Source organism: Sapajus apella, unplaced genomic scaffold, assembly GCF_009761245.1.
Source record: "Sapajus apella isolate SASKATOON/1434 unplaced genomic scaffold, GSC_monkey_1.0 scaffold63, whole genome shotgun sequence".
NCBI lineage: Eukaryota > Metazoa > Chordata > Mammalia > Primates > Cebidae > Sapajus > Sapajus apella.
In genome coordinates this window covers 9347503-9364568 of record NW_022437003.1, presented here as the reverse complement: position 1 = coordinate 9364568, position 17066 = coordinate 9347503, and the positions used below count along the sequence as shown (strand labels likewise).

Genomic DNA, 17066 nt, shown 5'->3' with positions numbered 1-17066 from the left:
TATTTTTAGTAGAGATGGGTTTTCACCATGTTGGCCTGAATGGTCTCAACCTCTAGACCTCGTGATCCGCCCACCTCAGCCTCCCAAAGTGCTGCGATCACAGGCCTGAGCCACCATGCCCGACGGAATATTTTTATGCTTCTAATTATTTGCCTTTTTTTGTGTGTGTGTGTGAGACAGAGTCTCACTCTGTTGCCCAGGCTGGAGTGCAATGGCATAATCTTTGCTCACTGTAACCTTCACCTCCCGGGTTTAAACGATTCTCGTGCCTCAGCCTCCGCAGTAGCTGGGATTACAGATGTGCCCCACCACACCTGGCTCATTTTTGTAATTTTAGTGAAGACAGGTTGTTTTACCATGTTGGCCAGGCTGGTCTTGAACTCCTGACCTCAGGTAATCTGCCCGCCTCAGCCTCCCAAAGTGCTGGGATTACAGGCATGAGACACTGTGCCCGACCTATTTTCATTTGTTTAATATGGTGTTTTTGATGCATGAACTATGTATATTGAGGAAAACTTTAGCCATAAAAAGTTATTCCACAAATAATAGGGTGAAAGTCCCTTTGTAATCACCACAAATAGATGACTACAACTAGTATTTTGGTGTATACCCATCAGGGATTTTCCCCACTATTAGGTTGACTATATGAAATTACAATACCCCATTTTTAAAGCTTTTTACTTTGGAATAATTATAGGGTCATAGGATGTTATCTAGAAATGTACATCCTGAATGCCCCTGAATGCTAACAATTTATAGAATTTTGGTAGAATATCAAAACCCAACAGTTGACATGGGTACAGTCCACAAAGTTATTTACATTTCACTAGTCACACGTGCACTGTGTGTGTGCACATGCATACAGCTCCAGGCAGTCTTATCACATGCACAGCATTGTGTAAGCATCACAACAACATAGTACCGCCACAAGACTCCCTCAGGTTCCCTTTTATAACCATGCCCTCCCTCCCCAAACACTCTGCTGGACTCCAGATCTATAACTACGTTATTTCACATGTTATATACATGGAATCATGCACTATATATCCTTCTGAGACTGGATTTTTTCACTCAGCATAATTGCCTAGGGGTTTCCCCAAGCTACGCACATAATAATTTGTTCCTTTTAATTCCTGAGTAGAATTTCATGGTAGGGATGTACCACAGTTTGTTTAACCATTTCCACTGAATGGCTGTTTCTAACTTTTGGCTATTAAGAATAAAGCTATCATGGACATTTGTGTATGAGTTCCTACATGAAAATAAGTCATTTCTCTGGCATAAATGCCCAAGAGTGCAATTGCTGGGTCATATGGTAAGTTCATTTTTCAGTTCTGAAAGGAACTGCCAAACTCTTTTCCAGAGAGGCTATATTCCATTTTACATCCCCATCATCACTGTGTGAATCAGTTAGTTTCTCTGCATCTTTGCCAGCATTTGCTGGGACCTACTAATTGTAACACAGGTTGAGTATCCCTGAACTGAAATCTGTCTTTTTGAGCACCTACATGATTCTAAAAGGAAATGGTCATGGAAGCATTTAGGATTTCAGTTTTTTGTTTTAGCCATGTTCAACCAGTGAGTGCACATTGCAAATATTCCAAAATCTGAAAAAAAATCTAAAACCTGAAACACTTCTAGTCCCAAGTATTTCAGGTAAGGGATACGTAATCTGTAAAGACTGATTCCTTTTCTCTCTCTTCTCCAGAATGTGGATGCCTGTCAGAAACAAGTCTCAGCTTCCTTTTAAACATTTTCAATAATTGTTGTTTCCAAAGGTACTTTTAGTTCCCTCAGTTTCCTTTTTTCCTCCAAATTTACTTTTTTTTTACATTTGAGCTTAGTAAAATATATTTTAGAAAAATTCTGTTCAGAAACTGAGGACTTGTTAGACAATGACAAAATATATAAGATTTCCTTGTAGTTTTAAAAACCACTTTTCCTGTACTTTTGCCGTTTAAGTTACATTTTTTTCTCACCTCAGTTTTCATATAAGGTATATGAAACAATTTTTAAAGTCTCCCAATCTCTTGCCCCCACTGTAACAAATGAATACAAAATTTTCTCAGGCTGGATAAAAAAAGAGACCTGTAAAAGTATTTTCCTGGCATTAGTTTTCTTTATACATGTATTTTAAAAGTATCAACTTCTGTGCCCTGTGTTTCTATAGTTTTAAAAAGTTTTATATTCAGCCTTCGTCAATAGTATTCAAAACAGATATAATTATTTTATATGATACATTATTTTATGAGTATTCTAAAGTATTATAGAACGATTACTCCTCAGGATTGGCATTTGGAAAAACAATTCTGTGCATGCTAAAGTTAACACGTTTTCAAAGAAAGTTAAGTGACTTTTTACAGAGCTTTTCTTAACCCTTGCTCCAACACAGACACACACATACACCCCTTACACACATTACTCAAGTACTACACTTCTGTCTTTTACAGGCGACTAAAAAAAGATGATCCTTACCTAAAATACAGTAGTTTGGAATAATGGCAGGTTTTTTGCGGTCAGAATAACTTTTACACAACAAAGAACTCATGGCAACTACTGAGTTGCTCACAAAATTAAGTCCTTTGGAATAGCAACTGGAAGTGCGGTTTCCTAAAACCATGTTGCCGGAAACATTATTTTAGTATTCTGGAACTTTTCGAATATCTATCAATTACCTGAAGGAAATGACCACTATTAGAGTATTAGCAAAATAAACACTGCAGGGACAAGATGTGTAAGAGGCTTGCCAGAAATAGCTAAGACAGAACGCTCAACTGCACTTTAGCTTTTATGAGAGGGGCAAGGCAGTTTAGAAGACAGGGGTCTGACTGCAGGGCCAACTCACGGAGGTGGGTCTCAGCACACCACTCACCCCTCACCATGCACCCTGGATGCCATGGATTGGAAGGTCACCTCCAGTTCTTAAATGCTAAGAATCTATTCTTTCTTTCTTCTGACTGGAGCAGAAAAGGGCGATCCCAAAGCCCAGCTCGTTTTTAGTAAAATTATATGAACATCAGGTTAGCATTCAGGAATTGAAGACCTTTTGAGTCAGACAATGATGTTTCAAGGAAATAAGATTTAATTATTAACAAAAACCTGAAAGTATTTTTTCATTCATTTTCCTGGCCATTTTATTGGTTAAAGAATGTTAAGAACCAGAAAGCTTAAGATAAATGGATCAGTGAGAAATGTACTTCATCATAAATTATTACACTTATTCAAATTCACAGGCTGAGGCTGGGAGGTTAAGGGTAGGGTGTGGTGGCCTACAATGAGTACAGCTAGCACCAAGACTGCTGCTGCCCATAGGAGATTCAAAATACCTACGTGGATGAGTTACAGCTGGAAAAAGCGGTTCAATGCCATTTGAAAATGCTATTGAATGATAGGTTGACAAAGACGCTTTTTACAGAAACAGTATGTTAAAATGCCACATGAAATAGCAAGAGTACTGGTTTCTCTCTCTTTTTTTTGTTTGTTTTTTGGTAAGACTAAAAAAGACTTCAGTCTAGAAGCTTTGTGTTATGGATATTTAGACAAAAGCCCAATTTCTTGAATTTTTAAGCCACATCTGACATGTTCCTGAATTTTAACTATGGAATTGGCCTACTTATTAACTATTTGAGGGGGAAAAATGGAAGAAGTTTAGATAACTACAGGAATCCTTTCAAAATCAAAGGCTTTTTTAAAACACCACAGAAAAGACTTCAGAAAAAAAAAGGTATAAACCAACTGCCAGTGTCTGTGAGTGAAAATGAGTTATTAAAGTCTATTCAAAAGGGCTGTAGAGACAGAAAAGCAGTGTTCTCCACATTTAGTAGCATCAAAATCACTCACAGGACTGGGGAACAGAGACTCCTGGACCTCATGCCCAGAATCTCTGATTCAGTAATCCATCTGGGCCGAAGATTTGCATTTCTAACCAAACCCCAGGTAATGCCGACACTGCCTGAGAACCACTGCTCTAGGTGAACTACATCTGTGCAACCACTGCATTACTTCATTTACATTTGGACTTTGTATAAATATTTATACAATGGGAAACAAAGATGAGGCGGCTGGCACAATCCTTAGAAATAACAGAAATGTTATCTCCTTAACTCTTGAAAATATCTGTGAAATTACCCAAAACAGAAAAGCTCCAACAGCTACCAAAATGCATAATCACACATAAGCACTGCCTGCTGTCAACCTATGGGTGACAATCATGGATACGCCCCTTAAAGCAGGCTTCTCTCCTTAGCAACTCTGTGCCACTCTGTGGAATCCATGACCAGTCCTATGCTTGGTGGCTTCCACACAGCAGGAGGCAAAATCCCCTGTGACCAGACAGATCTATGCTTTGTCCTGAACTCCAGATACAACCAAGAGTGGGTTTTCATCCCCTCCATTTTCAGAGACAACATACAGAAGTTTTCAAGCCATCTGCATTTAATTTTCCCATAAACAATATAAAATTATATTTGTATTCAAAGCTAATGGACAAAACTCTCAACCAATGCTGAAGAGATGCAAAACCAATCAAATTTCTATTAAAACTCTCAGACTCCATCAAAACAACAAAGCTAATCACAATGAAAAACTAAGTTATTCAGAGATTTTAAGAGATTTCTGAATTATTAAAACATTTTATAGTACATTCTAACTACTTTGAAAACTGGTCATCTTTGACAGACTGGTAAATATCAATATATAAAAGATTTGAACTAACCAAAAACTTTCCAACTTTGATAACCTGGTATGCTTGTTATTCAACATAAATAATCACATATTAAAACAGTTTTAAAAGAGCTCTACCTGCCATGGATTCACGGCCGTTCAACACAATCTATGTGTTAAAATAGATCACACCCAGGATTCAGGTCAGCATTTGCTATTCTTAAACTCTGAGCTTAAACACACACACACACACACACACACACACACACACACAATTCTTCCCATTTATAACATCATAACATTTGGAAGGAAGGAAGGGAGGGAGGAAGGACGTTTTTTGCCAACAGAAAACTCTTAACACAAAACTGAAAGCATCCCCTTGTTTGCAACATTTTGATTTCAGTATATAAATGATGTTGATGGAATTTTCTCAGTAAGACAATTCTCATTTCTATGGTAATAGTGATTTAAATTGGCTACTATCTTACAAAAGAATCTTGAGCAATATCTAAAAAATAAACTCATAAAGAAATTTTGACATAGAGGAAAAAAAGAAGGCAGTAATTATCAGCACATCTAAACATAAGGCAATGTTAATTTAAAAAACAAAAACACCTGTTGAATAGTGATTGGACATAATATTACGACCTGATTTGGGTTTTAATCATAAGAGAAAAATCCTTCAAATGTAAAATTTAAGTTTTCATTAATTATTAAAAATGTGTATTTTTCTATCTTATTCATTCAAGAATAAGCAACCACTTAACAAATGTGGACTAATTTTCACAGTAACCCCTCACTATCAGAATGGAGAAATACACAAGCTACTGTTGTTTTTTCACGAGCCAGATCAAAAATAAAATGCAGTTGCAAATAATATCACCTTCAAACAAAACCGTAGGTGAACTGACTCCAAAGAAAACTGACTCCAAAGATCTGAGGGTCTCCAATTAAAGCACTACTAACCAAAAAACAAAGGTGATTTTCTTCTTTTTAAAGTGAACCCGAAATACCACAATCCGGAAACAGGCTGTATGTGGGCAGCAGGTGCAGTGGACGTGGTGTCCTGGCAGCTGCCCGTTCTGTTAGCCCTCCTCGCCACCTCTGGCACCCCGCAGCAGTGCTGGGTCTCCTCTTAAGGCTCATTTTCCTGTCCTCACTAGGCTGCATTATCTTTTTTTCTAGCATTTTATGCTTAGCTAGCTGTCGACCAAAACCAAGCCTTGTGAAAAGTTTTAAAAGAGAAGATCCTTTCAACTCTTCAGAGCCAAAATTGAGTATTTTTAAGGTTTCGTGTCTACCAGGGACATTTGCATTTTCATAGGACACTATAGAATCCGAAAGGCCTTTGAAGTGCAAGGAATAAAACTACAGCAAGGAATCACTTTCAATCTTTTTGGGCAGGGCTCTTGTCCCTTGCCCCAAGCCATACCACTGCCAGAGCCAGCTCCTGACTTCGCCGATCCCACCTGCACTTCAAGAACTTCCTTTCCAAAGGTGAGGGAACCTAACTACTGCTACCTGCAGCTCCCCACAGTCCACCAGTGGAGCTCCAGGAAATCAAAACAAAATGTACCATTAGTGTAATGATTTGCAACATTAATTAGAATAATTCAGATGCTAGATTTCTTTGAATTTTGAATATCACTGAAGAACACTTAATGTTCAAAACAATACCTTTAGAGACGTTTCCACTAATACTGCCTTGATTTCAATTTAAGTAATGCAAAAAGTCTAATCTAGGACAATAAGTCTCAAACCTTTTCAAGTTTAAGAGTGGGTATACTTTTATTTGGCAATTTATGAGAAAGTATGTGACAACAAAAATCTATTATGAATTCAGGAGCACTTTAAATAGCTTTGAATTTTGTTTTCCACAAACTTTACACATATTTCAAATAGAGTGCTGTATATACTTGCAATACAAAATATATATCCAAAGCGCAACATGCTTTTGGGCTCAAAGGCCTCGTGTTATAAATGTCCTCATGCCACCAGTTGGAAATATCCTGCTTCTAAAAGGTTCAGTGACAGTCAAATCTCAGCATGCTTGAAAGCTGGCCATATCTGCTGGAAACCTCCTTATTTCCAGAAAATATTTTTGAAATGGGGACATATCACTTTCAATTATAAACTGTTGAAGGTTTATGAATAAGTAACTTATGAATAAATCAGCAATATGAATAGCTGCCTTGGTCCCCTCCCTCCTTCCACCAGGAGTCCTTCACTGCCAGCTAATGAGATGGGGATGAGAGGCAGATTCTGCCCCTCCCAGGCAGGCTGGTGGTGCAACCCACAGGGATGGCGCAAGATGGACCTGGAGAAGTTCCTAAGCCCACAAGCTGAGGAAGACGCCGCATGAGGAGGGTCGGGGCAGGGGAGCTGTCAATGTGGGGGCAGCGTGCTGAGTCACTGGAAGTTTGTCAGCTTTCCTGAGATTTCACTAATTAGAGATTACATGTTTTAACATGTCTCTTTTCAATATGAAGAATACTGTATTGGGGGGGAGCTCTGAGAAAACACTTAAAGCTTAATATGAATTAGTTTATCAGGCTTACCTCTCTCTTACCGCTTCTCTCTGATTAACTGCTCTGTAGATGAAGGGGGAAATGAACAGAAAGAGAGGCGATGTGGGGGAAAAAAAGCAGTGGGTCGGGGACAGGATAGCCCTGCTGAGGCCGGCCAACTTGAAGGTATTGATTCCTTAGCAGAAAGAGGGACAAGGACGTGGAAAAGACAGGCATGAGATGCTGAAGATGCGCTACTTTTTTTTTTTTTTTGAGACGGAGTTTCGCTCTTGTTACCCAGGCTGGAGTGCAACGGCGCGATCTCGGCTCACCGCAACCTCCGCCTCCTGGGTTCAGGCAATTCTCCTGCCTCAACCTCCTGAGTAGCTGGGACTACAGGCACGCACCACCATGCCCAGCTAATGTTTTTTGTATTTTTAGTAGAGACGGGGTTTCACCATGTTGACCAGGATGGTCTCGATCTCTTGACCTCGTGATCCACCCGCCTCGGCCTCCCAAAGTGCTGGGATTACAGGCGTGAGCCACCGCGCCCGGCCAGCGCTACTTCTTATTCAAAACAGTGTTCAGAGGTTTTACCCCTCTTCCTGTTTTCTACTGGCTACAACAACATTACACTCAGTAAAGACATATAAGAACAGCTTCACAACAAAACCACCATTCAGGAAGTATCCTGAGGAAGACACTTTCCCAGCTGCAGATGAAGGACACACAGCCGAAACCTGATGGTTCCCCAAAGCAGCCATGTCAACCCGTAACTGCGGTCACCCTTTCCTCAGAGGCCTGCACTCGGCCAACTTCTACACATCCCCTCCACATCTCAGCTCAACTGCCCCCTCCTCTGACAGGCCAGGCAGACCCAGGCTCTCTTTCCTCCATGCTCCCACATAAGTGGTACATCTCCACTGCTGCCACATGCCTGCTCCTGTTGTTTCACTGGATGCCACCTTCCTCGAGAGCAGGCACTATGTCTTTCAACACGGCAGCTTTAGTGCCCATCATGAAGTTGGCGCTCAGCAATGGTCTGATGAAGGTACTGGTAGCAATCACTACATGGGGACTGCACAGTAAATGCCAGATATCAGGAGCAGCCTCACCGGTGCATAGGAGTAGGCCTTCAACTGGCTGATTGGTCGCAGAGTTGCAGCCAGCAGTCACAGCAGGCCAGACGTCTGAGGTGCAGTGATGCAGAAGATAACAGCACACAGCAGCTCAGGAAACAGCGGCACAGCTGACGGTAAACACCAGCATGCCATTCTATGGGCTGGAAACAAACAAGTATAATCCTCATGGCTAAAAGTGGGAGCAGAAGTGGCTACAAGGGGTTCTCAGGAACAGGCAACAGACAATGACATCACACTGGTCCATGGAATCAGTGCAGGAGGTCTCCAAAAATACCTGCACCTAAGATTCAGTTCAATAAAAAGTAATGTTACCCAAGCACTATGGAAAAGCTGGCCAGGAAATCTGTAATGTATTCAAAATAGCATGCCAAAAATAGATCACACCCAAATCATCAATAAAATACATCCTCTGAACTCTTCCCCCAAATTCATATTCACAAAATGATGCCATGAACCTCTTTCTTTGGGGTTGGCCACAACTGAAAGTAGGCAGAGAAGCTGAAGGAATATTGAGGGTTTATTTAGAATAGCATACAACCTATAAGCTGATATTATCCATTCAATGAAAGGTTCAACACATCCAAGATATTACAGGAAATCCCTTACTCATACCCAGTTGGAATGACAGCACAGCTCGGTGCAGTGGTTCACATCTGTAATCCCAGCACTTTGGGAGGCCAAAGCAGGAGGACTGCTTGAGGCCAGGGGCTCAAGACCAGCCTGGCCAAAAAATCGAGAGTCCCCCTTTTCTTTTTTTTCACAAAAAAAAAAAAAAAAGCAATTAATACACAAGAAGCCTTTTATAAGGCAACTTAAAAACTGAGTTAACATTCTTAAACTAAGACCCATATTGTTTTGAAAACTGTGATGTGATAATGTCCTTTTCATGAACTCTCTTGACAACATGTTGATATTCCTTAGAATGAAGATTTGCCCATCAATCCAATACACAGAAATAAGTTATTTTCATGAAATACTTTGAGGTCTTCTGTGTTCTAAGCACAAAGTAGGAACTCAAAAGTGGTTGTGAAATGAGTGAAAAATGATTAATTAAAAAATAAGAGTAACAGGACATAAGATTCAGGAAATATCCACTCAAGTAAAAAGTTTAAGCTCAAATGATGCTTTCATTGCTTAGTGTTTTTGGTGTACAATCATAAACAGGAGAGGGGAGAAAAATCAAAAAACTCTTGCCAACTTATGAAAAAAGCAGTTTGCTTGAGTATTAAGTAAAACAAGTCAAGTTTATGAGATGGTTTGTAAAGCATCAGGAATACTGCCCTGTTATATCTGCATATCCTTAATATGTTAGTATATAAAAAAGGTCCTGGATAAAAATACATGATTTTTAGACATTTTAAAACATAGGCTTCATATTATGAAAGATGGTACCATACAAGATAGATATTCTGTTTTTAATTCAGATAAGATGGAACCACACAGCATTCCAGGGAGATGATAAGTGGTAAGTGACTTGATTCGCATATTGATGTAAACTGTTTTAGGTCTTCCAAAGTCATTTATCTATCTTTCCTCACAAGCAGAGGGACAACTTCATTCTATTCTTCATGTGCAAAGCAGTTCAATGCTCTTGGCAACAGGTGAGCTTGCTTTTTTTTTTTTTTTTTTTTTTTTTTGCCTCAGACAGCTTTGCTATTTCTCAAATTTTCTTATAAAACCCCACACAGGTTCCTTAGAAGCAGATCCAGAGCCTGAGAGCTAACTTCTTAAATTGTTTTCATTTTTCTTTTTTCCTTCCTTTCCTAAGCCTAATTCCTTTCATTTATGATCATGGGTGATGGGGTTCAGGACACAATATCCCAAAATACGGCACTGTGGCATATGACATACTTTAAACTGAAAGAATCTGAGAAAACCACAGAAACAGGAGGGTCACTCTCACCTTCCCCTTGCCCTTCTCCCCTGAAACAGGCATAAAACCTAGGAAGGATCTTCTGATTTTCTCCTGAAGCAGGAATAAGACCCTCATGTGAGAGGTACCCACCATAAACTTGGAGAAAAAGAACATTCTCATCTCTGAAGATGCAGGGATACAGAGAGGAATATGAATAAACAGATCTTGCTAAGTTGCCTCAGTTTACTGCCACTAGATCATATTCTTTGTCCAGTCATATTTCTACACAATTGTCCACTCTTCATCAGATCTAGCATGAAAATACACAGTTTCTGGTTTTTTGGGTCTTCATTTTTGAAGGCTCCCATGTCACATAAAACTTGCATTAAATTTGTATGCTTTTTTCTTCTTTTCTTCTTCTTTGAGATAGCGTCTATGTTGCCTAGGCTGGTCTTGAACTCTTGGGCTCAAGTGATCCTCCCACCCCTGCCTCCCAAGTAGCTGGAATTACAGGTGCACACCACTATGCCCAGTGGCTTTTTTCTTATTAATCTGCCTTTTGTTATAGGGGTCTTAGCCATGAATCTAGGATAGGTGAGAGAAAGATATTTTTCCTCCTGTCAACTGAAGAGTGACAAGGTTAATAAATCTGGAAAGGAGAGCTTTATTTCTCAGGAAGGGTTGCAGCCTGTAGGGTGGCCATTCTGACAGGTTGGGAAGCACAGCCTTAGGCCAGAAGCCAGACACAAACACTTTAAGGGAGGGGCAGAGGGAACAGAAATTCATGCTAAGCAGGTGGCCAAATGTACATATTCAATAAGCTGTCAGAGGGGTCATGAATATTTATGAAAGGAGAAAGGTGCACACGTGCAACTGAGCTTCATGTTCCTTCATGGGACCTATGTATAAAAAAAATGGTGACATTAGCAAGATCCAAGGGTAGATTGCTCCTCTCTGATGTCAAAAGGTAAAGAAGATGACCAGAAAACCCTTGTTGTGCAGTGTCTGTAGACTGGCCCGAAGCATTTTGTGGTTGGTGGCCTCTTGTGGGAAAAAATGCTGCTCAGTTGTGCGAAAACAGCAAAAAGGGAGAAGCAGTGTCAGGTTGTTGGTTTAAATCAGTGGTGGAGTCTTTTGAAAGGGCTGGTTTCTCCTTAGCACTTAGGTAAGAAAGCCTAATTGTGGTTAGCAAGAGAGCAGGTGTAAGAAGCATATCTGATCTCCTATCCCATCATGGCTAAGAACTCAGTTTTCAAGGTTACTCTGGTTCCCTTTGGCTATGAGGAGGTCTGTTCAGTCAGTTACGGGGCTTAGGATTTTATATTTATTTCTTACTCCCCTATATAAATATGCACACATAAGATAAAACACTTTCCAATTTGCTAGAATCTCTTATTTTTGATGGTCAAAAAGGTCCTACATTTACCATTTAGGATGTTAAGAATCTAAAATGATTCAGCAATATTGTCAAAGGCATCAGACCCAGAGCAACCCCATCTTGAATAGAGGCTGGGTAAAACAAGGCTCAGGCTTCCTGGTCTGCATCTTCAGGGTGGTTAGGCATTCAAAGTCACAGGATGAGACAGGAAGTCGGCAGGACTGGTATCACAAGACACAGGTAATAAAGACGCTGCTGATAAAACAGGATGTAAAGAAGCTGGCTGAAACCCACCGAATCCAAGATGGAGATGAAAGTGACCTCTGGTTGTCCTCACTGCTCATTATATACTAGCTATAGTGCGTTGGCATGCTAAAAGATACTACCACCAATGCTATGACAGTTTACAAATGCTATGGCTATGTTCAGAAGTTACTCTACATGGTCTAAAAAGGGGAAGAACCCTCTGTTCCAGGAAAGCCCATCCCTTCCCCAAAAAAACTCATGAATAACTTCTCCTTGTTTAGCATATGACCAAGAAATAACCATAAAAATAACTAACCAGCAGTCCTTGGGAGTGCTTTGTCTATGGAGTAGCTATTCTTTTGTTTCTCCTCTAATAAACTTGCATTCATGGGGGCGGGAGGGTGGGTAGGGGAGGGATAGCATTAGAAGAAATACCTAATGTGATGACGGGTTGATGGGTGCAGCAAACCACCATGGCATGTGTATACCTATGTAACAGACCTGCACATTCTGCACGTGTATCCCAGAACTTAAAGTATAATTAAAAAAAAAAGTTGCTTTCACTTTACTCTATAAATTTCCTTAAACTCTTTCCTGCATAAGATCCAAGAGCCCTCTATTTGGGTCTGGATTGGGACCCACTTCCAGTAACATCTTCCTGGCAAACCACCAAGCAACGATACTGGAGAAACCCCTGACCCAAACCCCTGCAGAATACACTGCACCACTAATTGGTCAACTTTGGGTAAGTGGTAAGGTATTTTGTCTAGGGTAAAAAACAGAATTAGGTTAGAGGCCCAACTTAGCAGAGTTAGCATCCTTCCTAAGAAATAGGGGGTTAAAGCTCTTTGGATTAATCCCCGGGTTAAATGCCCAATTTAGCAGGGTTAAAGTCCCTCCTAAGAAATAAGGGGTTAACTCTGGATTAACTTGCCTTGTGCTCTTTGCTGTTGGCTGTGGGTAACAGAATTAGGCATGTACAGAAGCGCATGGGACATGGGGAGCTTTTTCTTCTCAAAGGAGAAACTTAAGAGCTGATGGGGAGGCTGGAGATCAAGATCCCTTTGTGGCTGACAAGCAGCCGCCTGACCTTTTGATTCAGTGTCACTGCGCTAGGTGAGTCTTTCCCTGGCCTCCCTGTGCTCCCCATCTGCCAAACCCCACTTCAGGCAATGCTTCCCTCCTTCCCCTCACTCACGCACACACCCTTTTTTGTGTGTCACCCTATCTTTTCTGTTACTCAGGGCAACTGACTTTCTGCTCTTCCATCCTGCCCAGGGACCACATGTTGAAACTCCTGGTCAGAGGTCATTCTACCCCACTTTGAATGACTTAAATGCTTTAAGGTCATAAACTGCTTCTTTGACTTGACACGTGTTCAACTTGACTGCTTTGGAGCCATCAGATTCCAGATAAGGCCTGGGGAGCTGTGGAGCTGGTCATGCCCCCTGGGTATGCTGGAAAGCATCAGACCTTGTCTGCACTTCTGTCTGGTGTCCTAGCCTCCACACTTGGTACATAAATAAAATCACTTACCAGGATTTTTACCAAAAATAAAAGTTGCTAAGAGTTAATACTGTAACATATGTAACTGAGATAACTAGATAAACAGTTTTACATGTAAGGTGTGTAAAAAACAGAATGCAGTTTTGGTAAAATATTATAAGGCATGGGAATGTGGATTTTTTTGCCTGGTTTAGAAAGTTAAAGGATTGTTTTAAGTTAGATATGATAAAGCTGAAGGTTTGAGCAAGTTGTGAAAGGTTTGTCAAAGACTAATCTTGTAAAACAAATTCCGTGTGTAGAATGTTCATTGCAGCACAGTTTATAAAAAGACCTGGAACCAACCCAAATGCCCATCGATGATAGACTGGACAGGGAAAATGTGGCACACATACACCATGGAATACTATGTAGCCGTCAAAAACGATGAGTTCGTGTCCTTTGTGGGGACATGGATGAACCTGGAAACCATCATTCTCAGCAAACTGACACAAGAACAAAAAATCAAACACCGCATGTTCTCACTCATAGGTGGGTGTTGAACAATGAGAACACGTGGACACAGGGAGGGGAGCATCACACACTGGGATCTGTTGGGGGGAAACAGGGGAAGCACAGCAGGGGGTGGGGAGTTGGGGAGAGATAGCATGGGGAGAAATGCCAGATATAGGTGATGGGGAGGAAGGCAGCAAATCACACTGCCATGTGTGTACCTATGCAACAATCTTGCATGTTCTTCACATGTACCCAAAAACCTAAAATGCAATTAAAAAAAAAAAAAGAAATTCCATGTGTAAACATATTGGCTAAAGTTAAAGGGGTAATATTCGGTTTTTATATTAATTGAACTTTGAAATAAAAGCAATGATGTTTTCTTAGAACATTAATCTTTTATTTTAACAGAAAATTGTAACAGTTTATAAAAGGTTTATGGGAGTCTTACCTTATGGTCAAACTGATTAAGAATGGATAAAATTTATCTAAAGGTTTTACTAAGAATTGGGTTTAACATTCATAGTACACTAATGCAAAGGTGAAATTGGGCCTTGTCTCTTGAACAGGATTTTCATGTAATATTTAAAGATAATAAGAGCTTTTTGTTTGCCTATGCTACAGAAAAAAGGCAGGAAAAAAAGAGATTGTTTGGAAAACTAACTACTCTTGTACTAATGGGTGAAGGTTTTTGTCTTTTTAAAATTTTTATGATTTTGGCTAAGTAAATGACTTACTGTAAGCTGGGATTCTATTTTATAATATCAAATATTTTAAACCTTTGATATTTGACAAACTGTCAAAGTCAAATTATAAATTATGTCTTTCTCTTAATTAATCTTTTAGATATTAGTCCCCTAAAGTAAAAAATGACATATCTGGCTTATTTGGTATGTTAAAATCATACAGGAAGCATTGTTAAATATGAAATGGTATTTGGCTTTCTTTGGATTGTATTTGTATAAATATAATAGTATGTGTTCCAAAAATACTGGAAACACCTAGAATTTTGATATGACTTAGTGTACATTACCACTAAATATATTATGTTAAATTATTGTATGCCACAGAAGTAACCGAATTTCCTTGTCAATTGCATCTTTGATTATGGCTGCCCTAAGACGTTTTGTCATTCACAGACAATTGTCTTGTTTTGATCCTCTTCAAAATATGGTTTATAATCAACTATAAGACCCTGATGAGTACTCTTAAATGCAGGTCTCTGGTAACTCTGCAAAGTATGCCAATAAAATAGGAAAGAACTTCCAACACTCTCTTGAAAACCTAATGTATTCATAAATATTGAGCAAAACAGGAATTGCATAAACTGAATTAAAGACTGAATAATCTGTTTATGACTTTCTGCTTGAAACATTGCCCATCCTTTCTTTTTTTTTTTTTTTTTTTTCAGAGTTAAGAAAACTTTTCTTTTGAGCTATTTACAGTTTTTATTAGGCTGATACAAAAGAAATTTCAGTTTTTGCACTGTTGGAAACTGCTGTTTGATATTGCAGTACATTCTTAAATAACTGGTTATGTTACACGTAATTTTAATGGGCATTGCTCGCTTTATGTGTTTTTACTAATGATTTACTACTTGCTGCTTATTTTATCTTTATTTTAGACTATGGAAATGATATTAAACAAAAAGCAAATTTGAGTGATTTTCTTATTCATGTTCAAAATGGGTCTAAAGCAGTGGAGACAGCTTGCAGCAACAACAATGCATTTGGCCTAGGAACTGCTAATGAACTTACGGAGCAGTGGTGGTTCAAGAAGTTTTGCAAAGGAGACAAGAGGTCTGAAGATGAGGCGTGTAGTGGCCAGCCATCGGAAGTGGATTATGACTAGTTGAAAGCAATCATCAAAGCTGATCCTCTTACAACTACACAAGAAGTTGACAAAGAGCTCAACATCAACCATTCTATGGTCATTCAGCATTCGAAGCAAATTGGAAAGGTAAAAAAGTTTGATAAGTGGGTGCCTTATGAGCTGAGTGAAAATTAAAAAAAAATTGTCATTATTTTGAAGTGTTGTCTTATTCTACATAACAACAACAAACCATTTCTCGATCAGATTGTGATGTGCGATGAAAAGTAGATTTTATACAACAACTGATGACAACCAGATCAGTGGCTAGACTGAGAAGAAGCTCCAAAGCACTCTCCAAAGTCAAATGTGCACCAAAAAAAGGTCACGGTCACTGTGTGGTGGTTGGTTGCTGGTCTGATGCACTACAGCTTTCTGAATTCCAGCGAAACCATTACATATGAGAAGTATGCTCAGCAAATCAATGAGATGCCCTGAAAACTGCAACACCAGCAACTGGCATTGGTCAATACAAAGGGCCCAATTCTTCTCCAAAACAATGCCCAACTGCACACAATGCTTCCAAAGTTGAATGAATTGAGCTATAAAGTTTTGCCTCATCTGCAATGTTCACTTGACCTCTCGTCAACTGACTACTACTGCTTCAAGCATCTTGACAACTTTTTTTGCAGGAAAAACACTTCCACAACCAGCGGAATGCAGAAAATGCTTCCTAAGAGTTTGTCAAATCCCAAAGCATAGATTTTTATGCTACAGGAAGAAACTTATTTCTCATTGGCCAGACTGTGTTGAATGTAATGGTTATTATTTTGATTAATAAAGATGTGTTTGGGCCTAGTTACAAAGATTTATAATTCATGGTCTGAAATTGCAACTATTTTTGTACCAATTGGGTAAAGTGTACTCCTATAAACAAAATTTGAAGCATATTTCTTTCTCTCTACCCGATTTCTCCAGAATTTGGAAACTATTTGTATTTGTAATTTATGACAATATAATTATTTGCATAAGTGCAATAAGAATCTGTTTTCTTTTGTAACAGGGCACATTTGGAGAAACTGGTTATTTTACCAAGGCTTTGACTGAAATGGCATGCTTTCAAATATAAACAGACTGCTTTAAAGAATCAAAGTTGCATTACAGAGCCAATAAAAGCTCCTTGGGAAAACTGGCCTCCAACCTTGTCTACACAGTCCCTGTATAGGGTTCCTGACCTGTGGTAAGTAAAGAATGTCACTTTCTGACAGGCCCAGGAGGCCCAGGTTATCTTGGGACAGTAAGAGAAGGAAACAATTTATCCAACTCACACAGGTATTGCAAGCACAAACGCCTGGCTAGGCTCAAATCTTTAAAAAGAAGTCTAATCTAAAGTTCCTTACGGAAGAAAATTCCATCAAAGCCAATTTTAAAAAAGACTATATAGCAAAAATTATTCTTGCTGCACTTTATAC

General features: G+C 39.4%; 1 protein-coding gene and 1 long non-coding RNA gene across 5 annotated transcripts in view; one reads left to right on the top strand and one right to left on the bottom strand.

The window, feature by feature from the left end:
* DTNBP1 (dystrobrevin binding protein 1) overlaps positions 1–17066 on the bottom strand; it is a 142652-nt gene that overhangs the window by 19526 nt on the left and 106060 nt on the right. The window lies entirely within an intron of this gene.
* LOC116529843 lies at positions 12668–16396 on the top strand. The gene is made up of 2 exons (XR_004259697.1): positions 12668–12906; positions 15410–16396. It is a non-coding gene; the product is annotated as an uncharacterized LOC116529843 (long non-coding RNA).